Below are 23,346 nucleotides of genomic sequence, written 5' to 3' on the forward strand. Positions count from 1 at the left end.
TCTCACATAAAATAAACTTGTTTTAAGAATCTAAGCCTATTACTACTTATGAGTACAGAAAAAGTAAGATGAAAGACTCTAATAAAATAAAATAAAAATAGCTAGAGTTTGTATATAACACTTACTATATGGCAGTCAATGTGCTAAGCAGCAATTCCAGGAGATAAATGTGATTATTATCCTTATTTTACCAATGAAGAAATTGAGGCAGGCAGAGATTAAGTAACTTAATCCAGGATCATATAGCTAGTAAATGTCTGAGATTGTATTTGAACTGGGGTCTTCCTGAATCCGGGCCCAGTGCTCTATCCGCTACATCACCTAGCTGCCTATGTGAATGCTTATAAGAAATGGAAACAATTTTTTGATCAATCATCTTTGTCCGTACAAATCTTGGCAGGTCCAAAAATTAGAAGCAGAAAGGTAAGGGATGGCTGTGTTACTATTCAATTTGAATGAATTACAAAGCAATCAGTCCACTTAGGACTTGATGTGGAAAGGCACTTTCATGGTTTACTTTGACTAAGAAATGAGCTGTTGTTTTTGTGTAATATGTTCTCCTGGTTCTGACAGCTTTGCTGTGCTTTAGTTCATACAGTTCTTCCCAGTTTTCCCTGACACTGTTCTTTCTGTTATTTTCTTATTATGACAGATATTCTATTACATTAAAATCCCATTCATTCCCCCAAATGTGAACCTCTTTAGTTTCCTCAACATCTCTCACAATCATTTATAACCTCTCTCTGTGTGGCATTCAACCATCTTAGTTCAAGCCTTCTTGCCCAACCTCTTGCAATAGTCTTGTGATTAGTATTTTTACTTCATCTATCCCCTCTCTCATCTAACCTCAACACAACTGTCAAATTGATATTCATAAAGGACAGAGCTGTCCCTGTCACTCTTCAGCCCAACATAGTTTAATAATTCCCCAGTCATTGTTTTTAAGATAAAATACATATGTTTCTGGTTGGCATTTAAAGTCCTTTATAATAAAGCTACAAATCATCTTTCCAGCAATGTTATACATTATTCCCTTGATACATTCTACATTTCAATCAAATTGGTCTACTTGATGGTTTCTGTACATTGTAGCCAATCTCCCATCATTCCCATGATTTTGCACTCATTTCTCATATCTTAAATGTTCTTCTTCTACTTTCGAATGTCTAGCTCTCTTCAAGTCTCAGCTCAAGTGCCTCCTCCTTTAATTGGCTTTTCTTGATTTCTCCCAGTTGTTAATATTCCTTTCTGGAAACACCACATAGAAGAGTCTAAATGAAAATTTTTTCTAAAAATATCTTTATTTTGTCTATACCTGTATTTCCTTCTTTATGAACATGTAATATTTCTCTCTTCTTTCCCAGTAGAATGAATCTAAGCTTTTAAGACCAGGGTCTGTTTTGGTCTTTTTAGTTCTAGCTCCTGGCATATAATAGTTGTTTCATAAATATGTGGCATGAAGTTGGGCCCATTTACCATCCAGTTTGCCAATGTGTTTCCTAAAACATAGCATCCAGAACAGAACACAATACTTCCTAAATGGTGTCAGCATGCCAGAGGATGATGGAGCTATCATTGCCCTGCTATCATCTCAGTCAGGGGGGTGTCATAGACATGGTATATATGTGTAATTATTGAGTCATGTCCAATTCTTCAGGACCCCATTTGGGGATTTCTTATCAAAGATACTGGAGTGGGTTACCATTTCCTTTTCCAGCTCATTTTCCTCATGAGGAAACTGCAGCAAATAGGGTTAAGTGAGTTGTCTAAGGTCACACAGCTAGTATGTGTCCACGGTTAGATTTGAACTTATGAAAAGGAATCTTCCTGACACCAAGCCTGGAGCTCTGTCCACCGTTCCGCCTAGCTGCTGGAGTATATGTGGATTTTAGCAAAATCATTTGAGAAATTTTTTTTTACAAAATCCTTGTGGATCGTTTGGAAAAAAATGTGAACTGGATGATGGTATAATTTGTAACTAACTAGATTCAAAGAGAAGTGGTCATTAGATCCATGGATGCTAAATTGGAAGGAAGTCTCTGATAATGTTCCAAGTCTCTGTCCTTGGTCCTGTTCAGTTCACTATTTTATCAATTACTTAATATAGGCTAGATGGCATGATTATCAAATAGGTGAATGACACAAGGCTAGGAGTGAATGCTGTATATTGGGTGGGTTCAGGATCTAAAATGATCTTGACATAATGAAGTCATGGATTAAAACTACTAAGATGAAGCAATACAGTTTGAATTTCAAAAAAAATCAGTGGCACATCTACTGGATATCAGTGATGAGGCTCCTTCACAGGGTTATTATGAGGCTTAAATGGTGTAATCTATATAAAGCACTTTGCAAAACTTAAAGTGTTGTGTAACCATTTATCTCTCTTTATATATATCATCTAGGCACACATAGTTATTTTTTTCCTCCATTGGAATGTAAACTCATTGAGGGCGGATACCATCTTTTCATCTTTCTTCATGTTCCCAGTGCTCAGCACAGTGCCATAGTAAGTGTTCATTGAATGCTTGTTGATTTATTATTATGATTGTGTTTCAAAAGCAATTCATTTGAAAATAACCTAGAAGTATTAGTAGATATCAAGTGTATCATGTGTCCAACAGTGTAATTTAACAACCAAAACTCCTATTGCACTCTTAGATAGCATCAATAGAAATACAATTTTCAAAACAAGAGAAATATCCAACTTTCCCATTGTTTATTTTCTTGATCAAATCTAAATACTTTGTCTAGTCCTCATCAAATTTTAGAATGTTCATTAGCAAGCTGGGGTACATCCAGATGAAGCCAGCTGGCATGGTAAGGAGGTTCAAAATGATAGGCTGGGAAATTTAGGGCTAGATAGGAGTGGAAGAAGTGAACAAATATTAATTAAGCATCTATTACCTTGGTGTATTGGATAGAGCATCACTCATTTTTATGAGGTACATTTGATCTAAGGCATTTACTAGTTATATGACCCTGGGCATGTCACTGAACTCTGTCTCAGATCCTCATCTGTAAAATGAACTGAAGAAGGAAATGAAAAAAAATCACTCTAGGGTAATGAGCTGAAGCTCTTGAAGCTCTCCTTGCAGTGAGGTCCCAAGCACTTGAGGCTAATTAGCAATTGGACAATAGTCTATTAATATATGCTTGGAGAAAGAATGGCCCCGCCCACTCTGTGCAAGTTTGATGTGTTGTATAGGAGATTGTGTGGAGGATTTGGAGTGGAGTGTGAGAGCCAGAGGACTGCTGGCCAGATTCGTGTTGCAATTGCACTCACTTAGCATTGCCATTCCCCTTCACCTCTGCAAAGAATAAAGATCAAGGATTTTTCCTTATCCTGACTTCCTGACTCCAGCTGATCTTAAAATATGTTGTCATCACACTCTAGTATCTTTGCTTTTTTAAAAAAAATTTTTTTTAATTAAAGCTTTTTATTTTTCGAAATATATCCATAGATAATTCTGCAACATTAGCTCTTGCAAAACCTTGTGTTCCAGTTTTCCCCCGCCTTCTCCCACCCCCTCCCCAGATGGCAAGTAGTCCAATATATGTTAAACATGTTAGAAATATATGTTAAATCTAATATATGCATACATATTTATACAACTATCTTGCTGTACAAGAAAAATCAAATCAAACCAGAAAAGAAAATGATTAAAAAAAATGCAAAAGAACAACAACAAAAAAGAGTGAGAATGTTATGAGATGGTCCACATTCAGTTCCACAGTTTTCTCTCTGGGTGGAGATGGCGTTCTTCATCACAAGATCATTGGAACTGGCATCAATCATTTCATTGTTGGAAAGAGTCACATTCATCAGAATTGATCGTCGTATAATATTGATGTTGTAGTGTACAATGACTTCCTCATTCTGCTTATTTCACTTAGCATCAGTTCACATAAATCTCTCCAGTTCTCTCTGAAATCATCCTCCTGATCATTTCTAATAGGACAACAATATTCCACAACATTCATATACCATCACTTATTCAGTCATTCTCCAACTGACAGGCATCCACTCCATTTCCAGTTTCTTGCCACCACAAAAAGGGCTGACACAAACATTTTTGCACATGTGGGTCCCTTTCCCTCCTTTAATATCTCTTTGGGATATAAATCCAGTGGAAATACTGCTGGATCAAAGGGTATGTACAGTTTGATAACTTTTTGGGCATAATTCCAAATTGCTCTCTAGAATGGTTGGATCCTATCACAGCTCCACCAACAATGTATTAGTGTCCCAGTTTTCCCACATCCCCTCCAGCATTCATCCTTGTCTTTTTTTCTGTCATCTTAGCCAATCTGAAAGGTGTGTAGTGGTATCTCAGAGTTGCTTTAATTTGCATTTCTCTGATCAATAATAATTTAGAGCACTTTTTCTTATGACTTTTTCATATGGTTTCAATTTCTTCATCTGAAAATTGTCTATTCATATCCTTTGACCATTTATTAATTGGAGAATGGCTTGAATTCTTATACATTTGGGTCATTTTTCTATATATTTTGGAAATGAGGTCTTTATCAGAACCCTTGAATGTAAAATTGTTTTCCCAGATTATTGCTTCCCTTCTAATCTTATCTGCATTAGTTTTGTTTGTACAAAACCTTTTAAACATAATATAATCAAAATTATCTATTTTGTGATCAATAATGAGCTCCAATTCTTCTTTGGTCACAGATTCCCCCCCCCCCCCCCCCCCCCCCAGATCTGAGAGGAAAACTATTCTGTTCTTCTAATTTGTTTATGATATCATTCTTTATGTCTAGATCATGAACCCATTTCAATCTTATCTTGGAATATGGTGTTAGGTGTGGGAAAATGACTACTCTAGTATCTTTGTGAAGAAAATCCCAAATTGGATTATGAATAGTCAGACATGACTGAAACATAACTTAATAATAATGTTCTAGGCATTTTACTAATGCTTTTAAAATGTCAGAAAAGCATATAAATGAATAAGGTAAGCAATTAAAAATTCTAGAAAAAGAGAAAATTAGAAATCTCCAATTAAACACCAAATTAGAAATCCTGAAAATCAAATAATAATAAAAATGATAAATAATAATAATAAAATGGAAAGTAAGAAAACAATTGAACTAATAAATAAAAGTAAAAGCTAGTTTTATGAAAAAAGCTAATAAATTAGACAAATGATCAGTTAATTTGATTTTTTAAAAGGAAAAGAAGAAAATCAAAGTACTGTATCAAAAATAAAAAGGATAAACCACTAATGAAGAGGAAATTAAGAAAATTGTTAGGAACTATTCTGCCCAATTATACACTAATAAATTTACAACCTAAATGAAACTGATGAATATAATACAAATATTGTTATCCAGGTTAATAGAAGAAGAAATAAAGTACTTAAATAATCTAATCTTATATACTTCAACATGTTTAACATGTATAAGACTGCCTGCCATCTAGGGGAGGGGGTGGAGGGACGGAAGAGAAAAGTTGGAACAGTAGTGTTTGCAAGGGTCAATGTTGAAAAATTACCCATGCGTATGTTCTGTCAATAAAAAGCTATAATAAAAAAAATACTTTTCATTAAATAAATAAATAATCCAATCTTAGAAAAAGAAACTGAACAAACCATTAATGAACCTCCTAAGAAAAAACAGATTCATAGAAGAATTCTACCAAACATTTAAAGAACAATTAATCCTAATATTATATAAATTGTTTGGAAAAATAGGCAAAGGAGTCCTACCAAATGACATAAATGGCACAAATATGGTGCTAATACCTAAACCAAGAAGGGCCAAAACAGAGAAAGAAAATTATTGATAAATTTCCCTAATGAATATTGATGCAAAAATTTTATTTTTCAGCACTGACAATTGCAAACCTTTTGTTCCAATTTTTCCCCTCCTTCTCCCCACCCTTCCCCCAGATGGCAGGTAGATCAATACATGTTAAATATGTTAAAGTATATGTTAAATACAGTATATGTATACATATCCATACAGTTATTTTGCTGCACAAGAAGAATCGGACTTTGAAATAATGTTCAATTAACCTGTGAAGGAAATAAAAAATGCAGAAGGACAAATAAAGAGGGATTGGGAATGCTATGTAGTGGTTCACACTCATTTCCCAGCATTCTTTCCCTGGGTGTATCTGGTTCTATTCATTACTGAACAAATGGAGCTGATTTGATTCATCTCATTGTTGAAGAGAGCTACATCCATCAGAATTGAGCATCATACAGTATTGTTGTTGAAGTATATAATGATCTCCTGGTCCTGCTCATTTCACTCAGCATCAGTTCATGTAAGTCTCCAGGCCTTTCTGAAATCATCTTTCTGGTCATTTCTTACAGAACAATAATATTCCATAACATTCATAGACCACAGTTTATTCAGCCATTCTCCGATTGATGGGCATCCACTTAGTTTCCAGTTTCTGGCCACCACAAAGAGGGCTCCCACAAACATTCTTGATTCAAAAATTTTGAATAAAATACTAGCAAATAAACTACAGCAATATATTATAAGGATCATATATTCTGATTAGGTATTTTTCTTTAAGACCAAGAATGCAGGACAAGTTCAACATTAGAAAAACTATTGGCATAGTTGACTATATCAATAACAAAACCAACAGAAATCATATGATTATTTCAATAAATGCAAAATGACAAAATACAGCAGCCATTCTTATTAAAAATTCTAGAGTGATAGCGCTTACCTTAAAATGATAAATAATATTCTCTAGAACCATCAGCAAGCATTATCTGTAATGGGGAGAAACTAGATGCCTTCCAATACAATCAGGGTAAAACAAGGATATCCATTATCACTTCTATTATTTAATATTGCACTATAATTATTATCTATACCAACAAAGAGAAGGGGAAAATGAAAGGAATTGGAATAAACAATGACGAAACAAATCTATCATTCTTTGCTGATAATATAATGTTATTCTTAGAAAATCCTAGAGAATCAACTAAAAATTATTTGACATTATTAACAATTTTAGCAATTTTGCAAGATACAAAATAAACCCACCTAAGTTATCAGCATTTCTATAAATTGTCAACAAAGTACAGTAGCAAGAAATAGAAGACGAAATTCTACTTAAAATAACAGTAGACAATATAGATGTCTACCTGCCAAGACAAACCCAGGAAGTATATCAACATAATCATAAAAACATTTTTCACACAAATGAAATAATATCTAAAGAACTGGAAAAAATATTAATTGCTCATGAGTAGGTTGAGCCAATATAATGAAAATGACAATTCTACCTAATTTAGGTAGAATTTAATTAATTAATTTAATCTATTTATTCAGTGCCATAACAAACTATCAAAAAATATCTTATAGAGCTAGAGAAAATAATAACAATTTTTTTTTCTGGAAAAACAAAAACTCAAGGAAATTAATGGGAAAAAATGTGAAAGAAGGTGGTGTAGCTATACCAGATGTCAAGCTCTGTTATAAAGCAGTAATTATCAAACAATCTGGTACTAGCTAAGAAATACCATAGTGGATCAGTGGAATAAATTAGGTACATATTATATTGTAGTAAATGACTATGTCAATCTCATACCTCTCAGAGTAGCTAATATGACCAAAAAAGGAAAAAGCTTGATGTTGGAGGGGATATGAGAAAACTGGGACATTGATGTACTGTCAGTAGAGTTGTGAACTGATCCAACTATTCTGGAGAGCAATTTGGAACCATGCCCAAAGGGTTATAAAACTGTGCATGCCCTTTGATCCAACAATATCACTACTAGGTCTATATCTCAAAAACATCCAAAAAATTGGAAAAGGATCTCCTTGTACAAAAAATATTTACAAGAGCTCTTTTTACAGTATTTAGGAATTAGAATTCATTTAAGGAATGGTTAAACAAGCCACAGCATGTTTATAATGGATTATTATGGTGCTATAAGAAATGACAAGCAGGATACTTTCAGAAAAACCTGTAAAGGCTTACATGAATTTATGCATAGTGAAGTGAACAGAACCAAGAGAATGTTGCACAAAGTAATAGCAATATTGGTCGATGAAGAACTGTGAATGACTTAGCTATTCTCAAACAATATGATGATACAAGACAATCCCAAAGGACTCATGATGATGCATACTAGCCACCTCCAGAGAAAGAACTGAAATTGTTTTGAGTACAGACAGCAGCATGCTATTTTTTACTTTGTCATTTTTTTCTTTTATTCAAATCTTCTCGTACAAAATGACTAATATGGAAATGTTTTACATAATTACACATTTATAACCTATATCTGATTATTTACCTTCTCAGGGAAGGGAAAAGGGATGGAAAGAGCTCCAAATTTTAAATTAAAATGTTTAAAAAATAAAAATAAATTATCTCACTTCATAGGACTTTATAGCCTATCTAATCCAAAGTTACAGCAGGAAGTGGGAACTGAATGAAAACAAAAGTATGTACTGCTTTGAGAATCTGATCCTCATGACCTAAGGAGTGACTCTTTTAACATGCACTAGAGACCTGGATATCTTTTCTTTGCTACAAAACACATGCACTGCATATGCTTTGTGGTAAATACCAATACTTATAGGACATTAAAAGGGCCCATTGAAAATAAATGGTCAGAATTACAAAGAATAAGTATGGCCCTAAAGAAGAGATATGATACTTCTCCACTTCTCTTTAGCAAACTTCTGTCCATGAGACCATATGCAATGAAGATCGTTGCATACATTGTGAGGTGTTTGTCTTTGTATTATTCATTTTTGCTAATTTTTTTTCTTTTTCTATTTTTTTTATTTTAACAAGAGTTGTTTCATTTTAATAATCTGTAACACAGGTTCATGAACCTTAGGAAACACCTTATCAGTTCATTAGGCACATAGGGCAATTTTAAAAATGAGGATCATTGGCTGAAATTCCTGGAACCATAAGGTTTGTATTATAGCCTCAGCTGTGCTATTTACTGATTTTATGATCTTGAACGAGTCATGAAGTCTTTTCTAAAGTTTTAATAGCTTCAAATTGACTTTCTGAGACACACACACACACGCACACACACACACATACATTGATAACATCATTGTAAATAAAAATATCATTCACAAAAAGTCAAACTGAGCATATGAAAAAATTAATAGTGATTTAGAAGAATAGGTAATGAAACCTATATTCCTTGTGTCATCAGAGATTAAGAGACTTCTAGGGAAGAATACTATATACATTATCATGGCATTAGGTATTTTTGCTTTAAAGATTTTCTTCATTACAAGGAATGACTCAATTTGGGTGTGGGTATGGGAGGATAGAAGGAGAATATTCCTAAAATATAATGTCAAAACAAAAAGCATTAATAAAACTTATTTTAAAATAGGGATAAGGACTGGAACTGTTATTTCATTGGTACAGGCAACTCCTGTAAAATTTCTTCTACCAATGTATATCATATTAGCACTTTCTTTGACCTTTGTAGTCTTAGAAGATTGCCTAGATGATTGAAGTTAATTGAATTGTTTCTGGTCACCCAATCAACATGCAGCAGAAGTGCTACTGGGAAGTAAATTTCCTTCACTTGAGGATATTTTTCAATCCACTTCTGATATTGCTACCTCTGGTGAATAAATAAATAAGTAAAAATTTAAAAAGTGGTTGTATGTTACTGGATCATAGATAGAGTGATAGATAAATAGATATGTTGATTGATAGATAAATGCCAGTTATCTGACATACCAATGATTTGTTTAATACTAATATTTTTGCCAGTGTTATTGAATTGATTCAGCCTCAAAGGAAATGAAACCCTTGTAGGGGACAGTGGAAGGGTACACTGTTAGTGTGAGCAGATTGCAACTCATAAGCAGTGAAGAACTCCAAAAAAGAAAAGGTGAGAAAGATAGTATCAAGGAAATATATGGTAGGAAGAGAAAATGACTTTATGTCTTGATGAGGAAGAATGACAGGTAGGTAGCCAAAATATTCTCTCTCTTTTTTCATTTAATAGTATTCTATTTTTTCCAATTTTTTCTTCCTCCCTTATCTCCCTGTTCTCCAAAACAGCAAGCAATCGGATATAAGTTTTAAAAGTACAATCATGTTAAACATATTTTCGTATTAAGTCATATTTTGAAAGAAAAATCAGAACAAAAGGGGAAAAACATGAGAAAGAAAAAAACATTAAAAAAGTGAAAATGATATGCTTCAATCTGCAATCATTCTCCATGGTTCTCTCTTTGTTTATGGATGGCATTTTCCATCCCAAGTCTATTGGAATTGCCTTGTATCACTGCAACGTTAAGAAGAGCTAGGTCTATTATAGTTTTTTTTTTTTTTTAATTTAATAGCCTTTTATTTACAGGATATATACATGGGTAACTTTACAGCATTAACAATTGCCAAACCTCTTGTTCCAATTTTTCACCTCTTACCCCCCCCTCCCCTAAATGGCAGGATGACCAGTAGATGTTAAATATATTAAAATATAACTTAGATACACAATAAGTATACATGTAGGTCTATTATAGTTGATCATCACCCAACCTTTCTGTTCTGAGAACAAAGTTCTCCTGGTTCTGCTCACTTCACTCAGCTTCAGTTGATGTAAGTCTTTCCAGGTTTTTCTGACATCCATCAAAAGAACAATAATATTCTATTACATTAATATACCATAACTTACTCAACCATTTCCCAAATAATGGACATCCACTCAATTCCCAATTCCCTGATACTACAAAAAAGGTTGCTACAAACATTTTTGTACATATGAGTCCTTTTCCCTCTTTTATGATCTCTTTGGGATACAGACCCAATAGAGACACTACTACCAAAAGGTATGCACAGTTTTATAGCCCATTGGGCATAGTTCCAAACTGTTCTCCAGATCATTTCACAACTCTACTAACAATGAGTAATGTCCCAGTTTTCCCAATTTCCCTCCAACATTTATCATTTTCTTTCCTGTCATCTTTGCCAGCCTTAGAGATGTGTTAATTTGCATTTCTCTAATCAATAGTGACTTAGAGCATTTTTTTCATGTAACTATAGATAATTTTCATTTCCTCCTCTGAAAATTGCCTGTTCCTATCCTTTGATGTTCTTTTACTTAAGAAAAATTATTTGTTATAAAGAATGCCTCTTCAGAATGAAGAGAAGGAGAGAGAGAAGGAAATTCTGAAATGTAAAACAAAAAAAAAAAAATCAGTAAACATTTGTTTTTTTTAAAAAAGAAAGAAAAGATTCCCATGTCCATAGATTCTCAGTCAGAAGACTTGGGTTCAATTTCTGGCTCTGCTTATATTGCTAATAAATGGAAAATATGGTTTTGAACCCTGTTCTTCAAAGTCCCCTGACTTCAAAGAGAGGACTTTTTCTATTACAATGCATTGCCTTCACAATTATTAGTAGTGAACTTACTCATATAAGATTATAAAGACAACACACAATGTTATAGACATAATATTCATAAAATGTTTTGCAAGCCTAAAAATACTCTATAAATTCTGGTTATTATTATTATTATTACTACTGCTATTATTATTATGGAATCATAGATTAGGGCAAAAAGCTCAATAGGTATGTAAATATTTTAGAGATGTCTCATACTTGTGTGTTTTATTATCTTTATATTTATTCTCTATATTTACATATGTCTTTGTTCTCTTCATTATATCTTCTTATATAACAAGTATATCTTGTAAAATGTGAGCTTTTGTGAATAGAAATTATTCCATTTATTGTATTTACATCTTCAAAGTCTAGGACAGTGTCTGATATCTGGTAGATATTTAATAAATGCTTTCTGATTATTTATGAAGATTTGAACTTGTTTTACAGGATTAGGTCAAAAGAGATTTACTTCAGTTATTACCAAAATGTCTATTGCCTTCCCTTCAGTCCCTTCTTCCATCATGGAGAAAATATTTTGTCTCTGTAGGGAAGGGCAGAATTGAACAATAGTAGACTGAGCCTGATCAATTGACCAGTAAGTAAATGTTAACAACATCTTTCCTGACCTTAGCATTGGACAAGGTACCTTGGGCTATAAATGAAATATTAAATGCAGGTGTATGGAATAACTAATGAAATACTTGCATATATATAGTATGTGTATAGGCATGTGTGTACATATAATATGTGTGTATTTTTCAATGTTACTTGAATTTGCATATGATAAAGGAATCAGGGAAAGGTGCTGGGCATGGTACAAAAGTCAGGCTGTCAAGGAAGGGCAGTTTTACCCTAAAGAGTCAGAAACCAGTTCCCTAACTCAGCCTGAGCTCCTGCATGTCAGCTAATAGTCTGTGACCTCTCATCTTCCCCAATCCCAAGAGTCAGGGTAGAGAGGAGTGGGAGGCAATGGACATGGGAATATGATGGTTGGAGAAGAGAAAACAAGAAAGAGGGGTGACTCAGTTAACAAACTTTGAGAGTGTCAGTCTGGGGTTGGGGAGGAGAGGGTGGATCAGTGGGAAAAATGGAAAAGGAGAGTCCCTTATGTTATAGAGAATCTTTAAAACTAGACAGAGGGATTTTTATTCAGTGCAATAGGCAAGAGGGAAACATTGTGAGGCTTTAAATGGGGGAGTAAAATTATAAAAATGATATTTTAGGGAGATTCCTCCTAGGAGTGAATGTGTAAGATTGGAGGAGAGACTAAATCAGGAAGGTCTCTGGTGACTGCTGGGAGGCAGTCAGGATAGGCTGCTTGTGTGATGAGAACCACAGCAATAGGAAGGAAGAAGAAACATACAAGAGAGATTTTGAAGGAAGAATCAACTGGAGTTGTTGATTGCTTGGATATTAAAAGTAAATGAAAAGACTCAAACATAGCTCTGAGTCGGCAAGCCTTGAAACTAAGAGGAGAATATAGGGTCAATAATGGAAATGGGGAAGTTAGAAGGGAGAGATGGCTGGTGGGGAAGTTGAGTTCTGTATTAAATACGCTATCTTCTCAGTTGGCTAAACATCCAAATGGAAAACTCTACCAGGCAGGAAATGTGGAGTTATTGCATTCTGGATGAAAGATGGAAAATGGAGTTGCAGATTTGCTAACATAAAGACAATTCTTGAAGCCACAGCACTGAATAAATAGATTGATGAAGTACCTACTATGTACAAAGCACTCTGCTCAGAAACAAAGACAAAAATCAGATAGGCCCTCACCTTATGGAACTTGTATTCATTCTACTGGTATTCTGCTTGAATTTTACATATCCAGAAGAAAAAATTCAAGATAATTTGAAAAGGGAAGGAAAGAACAAAAGAACATCGTGGAGAGCCAGAAAGATTTCATGTAGAAGGTGACTCCTGAGTTGACCTTTAAAGAAAAATGAGGATTCTTAGAGATTGAAGGTTCTACTCCTGAGCAAATGCTTGAAATTAAGATTTGGGATGTCCAGTTCTAGGAATAGTTATTGGTTTAACTTGGATGGCATGAAGAATGTGTGAAGGAAAATACTGTAAAAGGTAGAATGAAGCCAGATTGTGGGAGACCTGAAACACCAGGCTAAGGAGTCTATATTTTATCCTGGAAATAATGAGGAGTCACTGAAGGCTTTTCAGTAGTGAAATTACACAGTCAGAACTGAGCTTTAGGAAGATGATTTTGGCCATTGTGTGTGTAGAAGACAGCTTGGAGAAGATTTAGAGACTAGAAACTGGGAGAGACTAGCTGAAAAGTAATTAGAAAAGTTTGAACTCTAAACTAGGGGCTGTGTGAGGGGAAGAGTCTGGGAAATGTTGCAGAAGCATAATCCACTTAATAACTGATTGGATAGGAGGGTGATGAAGAAGGAAAAATCAAGGATATCGCTAAGGTTAAAATCCTGAGCGGATAATGGGACCATCACAGAATTAGGAAATCTAAAGAAGATCAAAGGGATTAGGAGAAGGTGGGGGAGAAAATAAGTTAATTTTCCTACGTTCCTGAATCTAGAGCTAAAAGAGACTTCAATGAACAAGATGTCCAACTCCTTCTTTTCACAGTTGGAGAAACTGATGGATAAAATGATGGAGTGGGACTGAATGGCTTCTGAGTTTTTTCCTTGAAATCCAATGACAAAGAGAATGGGTTCTAATCTGAGCTTCTTAAATACATTCAGGATTATAGTGCTGGAATGGATCTTAGTGTTAACTTTTTTTTTGTGATGAGAAAATGTTTTACAGATTGGGGGTTATATTTCACAGACGGGGAAACTGAGGCCCAGGGAAACTCACTTTCTAATTAAGGATCTCACTGTGCTTCACACACACACACATGTCCTGATCTTTGAAATAGGAAACAGAGGGATGGAATGATTAGTTTCTCATCCTTGATAGAGCTGAGGATAGAACCTCAGCCTACCTAGAGCTCCACCTCCTACCACTTCAAGGGGGAAAACCCATAATAAACCAGTGAGAGGAGTTCAAGCCAAGATCTGTAGATTGCATGCTGCGAAGTCTAAACCGGGCAGCTCCGAAGGGCCAGGTGTGTGAGACAAGAGCGCCCATTTCTGGTGGCTGGGTGGGGGTGGGGAGTCTATGGGCAAAAGAGCTTCTCCTCCCCCAACAAAGAAAGGGAGGGGGGTTTAAAATAAACAAATAAACACTCGAGCTTTTATAAATAGCTTCAGCCCCGGCATATTTGTAAATTCAGTGGGGTTTTTTTGTGTCAATGACATCACCCTTCTCCCCATGGCAACTCCCGACGATATCGAAATTGCCAAGCAACGTTGGAGAGACTTGGTGCCCCCAAAACGAGCCCGATGATTTAATTGAAAGAGCCACGGGTGTTTGTGCGTTCTGGGGAAACATGGGGAGAGCCGTGATGGGTACCCTGGTAGGCGGCAGCTTTCATCGACTGGAGAGCCTTGCGTGTCTGAGGCGAGGGCTTTGTGAAGCCTTACCCCTTCTGCTGCTCTCCCTTTTTTAAGTCAAAAGCGGGAAGGAGAAGGAGGAAGGCTTGGGGGAGGGGGCAGCAGGGCGTTCTCTTTCCCATCCTTAACGTGCAATCCAGGTGACTAAGCAAGAGAACGGGGACTGACTCACCCCTAGATTATGTGCCTCCTTTTTTTTTAAATTCTTAATTTGATCTGATTTTTTTCGCTTGGAAAACTTGGAGCGATTATCACTGCTCTCCCTTCCCGCCCTCCTTTCCCCTTTGGGTACCAAGAGGATGAAATGACCGGTGGGGCTCCTCTGGACCAGTGGTTCCGGACGCGCTGTGTGGCCCTGGGGTGTCTCTGATCGGAAGAGAATTAGCAGAGTCAAATGGCAGGTATTGTGACTTTCTCTTTCTGTCCCTTTGAAAGCTGCCGGAAAAGGGGAGGGGGTGGGGTGTGTGGATTTCATTAATTCTAATTCTGGGAAAAGAAGGACAATCTCCACCCGATCTGGCAAGCAGCACAGGAGGTTTCATCTCCTTTCCCAATGGATTGTTTCTCCTATGAACCAGATTCTATAGAGAGAAGCAGCGTGGTATTGGGAGTAGGGTGCAGGAAGAACACGTTTGAAAATTGCTTCTGTAGCATACTTGCTGAACGATCATGGGCAAGTCAACTGCCCTGAGCCCCAGCCTTTTTATCTGTAAAATGGTGATACCTCCTGGGGTAACTGTGAGGGTATATAAATATACCCTCACAAGGAGAAGTGTGAGACGAAAGCACCCATTTCTGGAGGCTGGGGGTAGAAATGAGGGTTGGGAGTGGGGTGTGGAGACACACACACATATGGAGAGAGTCAGAGAAAGAGTAGAAAGGCTATATAATATATATATATATATATATATATATATATATATATATATATATATATATAGATATATATATATATATATATATATATATATATATATATATACAGTTAGAGAGAAAGAAAAAAGAGAGAGAGACAGAGTGAGACAGAGAGACAGACAGAGAGAGAGACAGAGTGAGACAGAGAGAGAGAGACACAGAGAGAGACAGAGACACAGAGAGAGAGACAGAGACACAGAGAAAGAGTCACAGAGAGAGACAGAGACAGAGACAGAGAGAGACAGAGAGCTCGATCTATATCTATCTATCTATCTTTGTAAAACTTTTAAGTGTGGAATTGCCAAGGGCAGCAGGTTGGTCAGGTGAAACAATGGGGTACTCCATGAGGGCTCTATCCCAATAAACACTGGGATATCACAGGTCTCTGATACTAACATTGGAAGGCCACATAAGGGGCTGATATGACAGCGGGGGGGGGGGGGGGGGGTGGCTTCAATCAGGATTACAGAATTATGGATTGAAAGCTGGAAGGGGAATAGAATGATATAGAATTGGAAGGCACCTTAGAAGCCATTGAATCCAACCTTCTCATCTTGTAGATAAAGTTTCCAGAAGTTAGATGACTTGTCTGATCACACATGGATTGAATGTCTTAAATGGAATCTGAAGCCAGGTCTATCCAAATATTAATTCCAGTGCTCTATCCACTCTTCCTTGCTGCTGCTCTTGGGGGTCCTTAGTGATCCTTTAGACCAACCTCTTCATTTTACAGAGGAGGAAACTGAGACCCATGGAAGCTAAGGTTTGGCTAAAATTGCAGAAGTAGGCAGATTTGAACCTGGACCATCTCACATCAGGCAGGTAGGTGACAAAGTGGCTAGAGCAGGACTTCTTAAATTTTTTCCGCTTATCACCTCTTTTCACTCTAATATCTTTGCCAAGAAAACCCCAAATGGGATGACAAAAAGTCACGACTGAACAACAATAACATTTCACTCCAAAGTCAAGGCTCTTTCCACTGTACTACACTAGATTTGGTCAGGATTACAGAGAAAAAAATAAAAACCACCTGCCTATCCAGGGTCTAGCCTCATTCACCATAAATTTGGGTCTAAAGGGATACTGAACTGTTCTCAAATTTATAATGACTCAGTAAAGGAGTTTTTCCACTTGGGAGCATTAATATGAGAGGCCCCGTGGTATGTTCCTCACAGGGCCAAATAGTACACTAGGAACTTTCAAATGTACACGTTCAGTCTAAGGCATCTGGAGGGGAAAAAACCCACAGCATTTTCTCCCCTGGAATCTTGACTCCCTGAACATCATTCAGCACTTAAATCTTATCCTCTCCACTAATCACACGAACATGATGCAATAAAAGGGGTTCCAAGGTGTGTTCCTCACTTACTGCATCTTCAAGCTAGGAAGGCATCATTCTCACCTGAGATTAAGAGCCCAGAACTTTCTATTAGATCTAGCAATAAGCAAAATTTCTGACCTCCACCTGCTGTTAGAGTATTCAGCCCCCAAGGTACCTACCCCTGGCATGTGCCAGAGAGAGGGGGCGCCGTCCCCTTCCTGCCCTCCTCCACAGCAGCTGGCAGCAAGTTAGTGCCGGTGAGTAAGCAGCTGGAGGGAGGATGTCTGCATATGGAGACAGGATGACAGCAAACCAGGAGCTTTAGAAAGAAGCTGAGAGAGGAAAGGACTGAGATTTTTTTTTCTTTTTCTTTTGCCTGAAGGGAGGGCTGTTTCCTGGGTTGAAGACAAGCAGCAGCCTGCAGTCAGAGAGCTGTAAGGGCCCCAGCTACTAAGAAAGGGGCCAAGGAGAACCTGATCAGATAGTGTCCCAGGTAAGCTTCTCTCCAAGAACTTGGCATCCCGAGCTCAGGGGCAGGAGGCACAATAGTCCAGCCTCTTCTACACCCAGGCTGGGAGCCCTTCTGGAAGAATTAGACAGTGAGATCCCTGAAGAATCCTGGACTCAGGAGTTTGGACTCAGGTACTATATTCACCTGGCTCCCTGCCACTCCCTCTCCCTGCCAATCTCTTGGCCAATTCTGATTGGCCAAACTTGAAAGGGCAAGATCTGACAGAGTCCCCTTAACCTTTGAAAGCCTGTGGTACCAGTAGCTGTAGCCTTCCCATAGCTGTAGGTGGGTTCCCGTATGGGGATTTGTTCCCATTCTCCAGCTGAGGTCTGAGGGGTAGGGTTTGATAAAAGGTGGGTGCTCTCCTAAGATTCTACCTATCAAGGTGCACTGGGAAAAGTGCATTTATTAAACACTATTATATGTTTATGTTATCTTCCTTATAGAATGTAAGCTCTTTCAATTCAGCCTATGTTGTTGTATCTGGAATGTCAGGCCCATAATCAGTACTTAATAAATGCTTGGTGATTAATTGGCTAATTAATGGACTTACAAAGTACTGAGCCCCTGCTAAACCTTGGAATAGAAATACCAAGTCAAGATAAGGCAAAGAGCCTGGAACAGAATAGGAGGCAGGGTTTTATTCTGATTCTTCACGGAGCTGGCTAATCATTTAACTACTTGTAGCCTCAGTTTCCTTCTTTGTAAAACTCAGGGGCTGCAAATGAACCACAATATAATTCTGACAATCTCTTCTGATGCTAATATTCTATGATTAAAGGGACTACCTTAGCATCATAGAAACCAGGCAGGAGCCAGGGAGTTAAAGGGAATCACTTTTCTTGGACTATCTTTCTTGTTCCTGCTATGTCAAAGCTTGCAACACCTGGTCCTTTTATGGAAATGCTCCCCTTTGGGGCAGATAAAGCATTTTCCCTTCCCTAATAGGTCCCCATCTGTCCCTCTCTGGAGAAAAGTGTTTCTCCCTCAATCCTGAGTCTGTTGGGATATGCAAGAGAGGCAGCTTGACCTAGTTAATATTGTACTGTGCTGGGAAGCTGGATACCTGGGTTCTAGTCCACACTGCAGTGGGAATTTGAGCACATTTCATCCCCATTTGTGCCTCTGGCTTTGTCTCTGACGCTGTGTTAATGACCCCCTCCTCCCCCCGATTCTCCCAGGGGTTTTGTAAGCACCAATGAGCTCATGTTTACAAACGCTTGGAGCTCAGCAGAGGAGCTAGGCTACAGCAATGCAGTCATCATCATTATCTGTCCTGGGTCTAAAATACCTGGGTACAATGCTCATGCTTTGGGTCCACATATCCTGCCACTGAGGGCCAGGGAAACTTACTAGGGAAGTTGGGCCTTCAATTCAGCCTGAAAACCCCAGGAATAGGGTCTAGAACCAGGATTCTAATGCTTATGATACTTTAAGGTATATTTCCTAAATGCAAGCTCCCAGAGGGCAGGAATGAGACTGTTTTTCTCTTTGCATTCCAAGATTTAGCAGACTTGGCACAAAGCAAGTGTTTAATAAATGCTTTTCATTCATTCATTCATTCATTCATTCATAGTACTCTATAGTTTACAAAGTACTTTCTTCGAGATAAGCCTTTGAAGTAGATTGGACAAATTCATTCCAGTTTCACAAATGAGGAAATTGGGGATTTGAGAAGCAAGGTGTTTAAAAATGTTTGACTACTGATTAGTCAATTAATTGCCAAGCATTTATTAAGTATCAATGAAGGGTAATATCACCACATGAATGAAACAGTCTCAACTGAAAGAGCTTACATTCTATAGGGAAGATAACATGGACAGATAATAAAATCTATTTTTGAAATAGGAGAAAATTTGGGGGAGAGACTCCCTAACAACTGGGGTAATACGGAAAGCTTCATTTAGTATGTAGCATTTGTGTAGACTTATGATGGAAAAGAGAGGGTCTTAAAATGGCAGAGTGGGGAAGGACTTCATTTCTAGCATTGGGCCTGGAAAAAGACAGAGACTGGAATATTGTGTGTGAGAAACAGCAAACTGGCTAGATCTCAGTGTTCAGAGAGTAGACCAATTTGTATTGATGTAAGACAGGTGGGGTAGGCCAGATTGTGAAGATCTAGAATGCCAAAGTTGTTTGCATTTAGTTTCAGAAGTAATCAGGATCCATTGGGATTTATTGAGTTGAAAGGGGGAAAGAGAGCAAATATGGTCAGATCTGTGCTTGAAATAATTAAAGACCTGGCTTCCAATCCCATTTCATGTATTAGCTTTGTGATCCTATCCAAGTCATTTAACTTCTCTAGAGATGTAGTCTCATCTGTGAAATGAGGGAGTTGTATTTATTGATTTCCAATGACAGATCCAATGCCATAAAATATCAGAGCCAGGAATCTAAATTAAGGGAATTCCTTGAGATTACCATAGGAGATCTAGACTTGGAGGGTGAGATTGGTTTCTCCTCAGCTATTCCCTGATAGGATATTCACCTTCCCCTACTGGTCCTGGAAAAGGACCTTGGGGAATCTTTTAGTCAATCAGTCAGGCAATAAGTATATATCAAGTGCCTACGATGTGCCAGTCATTAGAAAAAGATCTTGGAGAACCTATTAATCAAGCAATAAGCAAATATTAAATGCCTCCTATATGCCTGGCACTGGGCTAAGCTTGAGGATACAAAAAGTCTGGATGACTGATACCTGCAACAATCAGAATTAGGCAAGAGGCCACTTTGACAAAGACCAGCAAGGCTAATGAGTCCTGAAGTCCATTTTCCCAGAATAGAAAAGGGTAACGATACCACGGAGCATTGTGCCAGGTCTATGGAGCTGTCCAGTCATATCCTTATTTCCATCTCCTAAAGGTTCTGTGGCAGCAGAATGTTAACTAGCACAGGCACCAGGGCCTGGATGGATTTCTTCTGTCAGATTGTTCTTTGGGAGGTTTCTTCCTAGTCAGAGAGAACCAAAATGACATCACCCATCCAGGAGAAGCAGCCTCAGTGAGATGGAAGGGGACCTGAGTTCTATTTTTGGCCCTGACAATAAATCATTTTGTGGTGTTAAATTATTACCCTCAGGGGCAGCTAGATAGCCCTGGAATCAGAAAGACCTGAGTTCAAAGCCAGTCTCAGAACTTAACACTTACTGGCTGTGTGGCTGTGGACAAGTCACTTAACCCTAATTGCCTCGAAAGAAAGAAAGAAAGAAAGAGAGAAAGAAAGAAAGAAAAGAAAACCATCACTCTCTCCAAGTCTCAATTTCCTCATTATAAAATGAGGGAGTTGCAAGGGATGAGTCAATTCAATTAAACAAACATTTATTAAGCATTCAATGTGGGCCAGGCACTGGGCTAAGCTCAGAGAATATAAAGACAAAAATGGAACAGTCCCTGTTCTCGAGGAACTTGTATCTTAGGGGAGGGGAGGAGAGAGGAGGAAAGAAACAACATGGGCAGCATGATATTGGAGAGTTATAGATCTGGAGTCTACTAACCTGGGGTCAGATCTAAGCTTACTAGCTGCATAACTTTGAATAAGTAATTTCAATTCTCTGTTTCCTCCACTGTAAAACAAAGGGATGACAACCCTTCTAGAGATAAATCTGAGATCTTAAGTTCAAAAATAAGCCTTGGATTTCATGGGTATGGGGAATTTGTGGCTGAGGGAATTTTCTCTACCAACATTGTTGTTCAGGTGTTTCAGTCATGTCCGATTCTTTGTGACCCCATTTGGGATTTTCTTGGCAGAGATACTGGAGTGATAGACCATTTCCTTCTCCAGCTAATTTTCACAGATGAGGAAACTGAAGCAGACAGGATTAAGTGATTTGCCCAGGATCCCATAGGTAAAAAGTGAATGAGGCCAAATTTGAATTCAGGAAGATGAGTCGTTCTGACTCTTGGGCCAGCACCCTATGCACTATGGCACCTCTTAGCTGCTCTCCATACCAAAGTCAATATTCTAGCCAAACTAGACTAGTAGCATTTCCCTGAACTTGGCTCTCCATCTCTCTTAGGAACTCACAGATGTTCTCTCCCATCCCTCCCCCCAGCTCCACATCTTAGAACTCTAAGATGCTGATCTCCCTCCCCCCAGCTCCACATCTTAGAACTCTAAGATGCTGAACTATGTTTGGTTTGTGACACCTATAAGACATTCAGGAGATGTCCAGCAGGCACTGTAGACCTGCAGCTCAGGAGAAAAGCAAAGCTGGAGGTAAAGCCCTATGAATTACCTCTACACTGATAATATTAGAACCCGTGTGAGAATAAGCTCATTGAAGGAAGGAAAATAGACAGAGAAGAAGTCTTGGGAGTCGCCTGAACTATGGGGGCAAGAATTGGCTGGTAATCCAGCAAAGGAAGATGAGGATTAGTCAGGCAGGTAGGAGGAGACCCAGTAGGAGTCAGTGTTGAGGAAGCCAAAGGAGACAGTACCTGTCCAGCTCTGATTCATATAGGTGTGAGTATCGGCGGTCATCCTGCAAAGAACCAAAGTGCTCTTCACTGCCAGTGTGACTGAGTAAATCACTGTCTCACGTTCCTTCTTCATAAAATGAAGAGGTTAGATTAATCATAATAGAACATTTTAAGGTTTGTAAAGCATTTTCTATACGTGATATCTCATGTGATCTTCACACAATCCTGTGAGCTAGGGGCCCTAAATAACTATTTTACAGATGAGAAAACTGAGGTGAGAGAAATAAATGACTTGCCCAACAGCTGGTAAACATCTGGGACAGGACTTAAGTTCAAGTCCAATCCTTTGTCTAAATGGCCTCTATTTTCCCTTCTAGCTTTAACACAAGTGGTAAAATACTGATGAGAAAAGAATCTCAGAAATACATTTCTCCCCCTTGTAGGCAGGTAGGTCCCCAGCTTTGATGTCTGTGACTCAAGACTTTGGGCCCCATGATGAAGGAAATGCCCAGGCAGTGAGGGTCCTTCCAGCATGCTGACTGTTGAAAGGTGACTCCAGCCCTGGGAATTTTTTCTCTGGGTAGATGAAATGTCAGTTCCAAACATAAGAAGCTGGGCAGCAACTGGGAAACAGCTGGATACCAGCAGGTAAATGGAGCAGCAGTGTCTGTGGAGTGCCAAGCATCAGGAGGACAAGCTGAGCAGCAGCTGGACCCTAGGAGGCAGAGAACAGATGGGCAGAGTGGCTGCTGGACAGGGCCCGACAGCAGGGAAGGGATGAGCGATGAGAGGGCACTGCCAAGCAGAGAGAGCAGACAGGCAGGGCACGAGAGCCATGCCAGGAAGCAAGGACAGGGAAGGCATTGTTAAAGATCTGGGGAGGAGACAGGTAGAGAGCAGAAGGTTCTTCCCCTAAGGTGCCAGGAGGCTTTAATAAATCCTACAACTACAGACAGTGTAATCCTCAACAATGTGTCATAACAGGGCCTAGGGTGGACTTTCAAGCTCATTATGTTGTCAGGCTGGGCTCTGCCGGCCAGGGAGAGGACCTTGGGTACAACCCCAAAGTAAACAGAAAAATGGCCTAATGAGCAAGTGATTATAAATGGGATCTTAGTATTTAGAGCCACCAAGCACTTTGTTAAGCACTTTACAGATATCTCATTCAATCCTCACAACAACTCTGAGAGGTATTATTATTCATATTTTACAGTTGAGGAAACTGAGGAAGACAGAAGTGAAGTCATTTGTCCAGGCTCATACAGCTAGTATGTGTCTGAGCTAGTGAGGTCCTGGCCGTACCACCTACTGCCTCCCAGTTGCCCAGGTTAAGTGGGTTGCCCAAGATGTCA

At 38.2% G+C, this 23,346-nt stretch overlaps 1 protein-coding gene across 2 annotated transcripts in view; it reads left to right on the plus strand.

The window, feature by feature from the left end:
• The first annotated feature begins 14,697 nt into the window (after positions 1-14,697).
• Positions 14,698-23,346, plus strand: part of PAK6 (p21 (RAC1) activated kinase 6) — an 88,839-nt gene continuing 80,190 nt past the window's right edge. Inside the window, exons 1-2 of one of the 2 annotated variants that reach the window (XM_031952082.1) lie at positions 14,698-15,230; positions 17,448-17,558. The gene's annotated coding sequence lies outside the window, so the exon portion shown is untranslated. The remainder of the gene's footprint in view (positions 15,231-17,447; positions 17,559-23,346) is intronic. The other variant, XM_003755991.3, reaches the window with a different exon arrangement.

This window comes from Sarcophilus harrisii, chromosome 2 (assembly GCF_902635505.1).
Source record: "Sarcophilus harrisii chromosome 2, mSarHar1.11, whole genome shotgun sequence".
Lineage (NCBI taxonomy): Eukaryota > Metazoa > Chordata > Mammalia > Dasyuromorphia > Dasyuridae > Sarcophilus > Sarcophilus harrisii.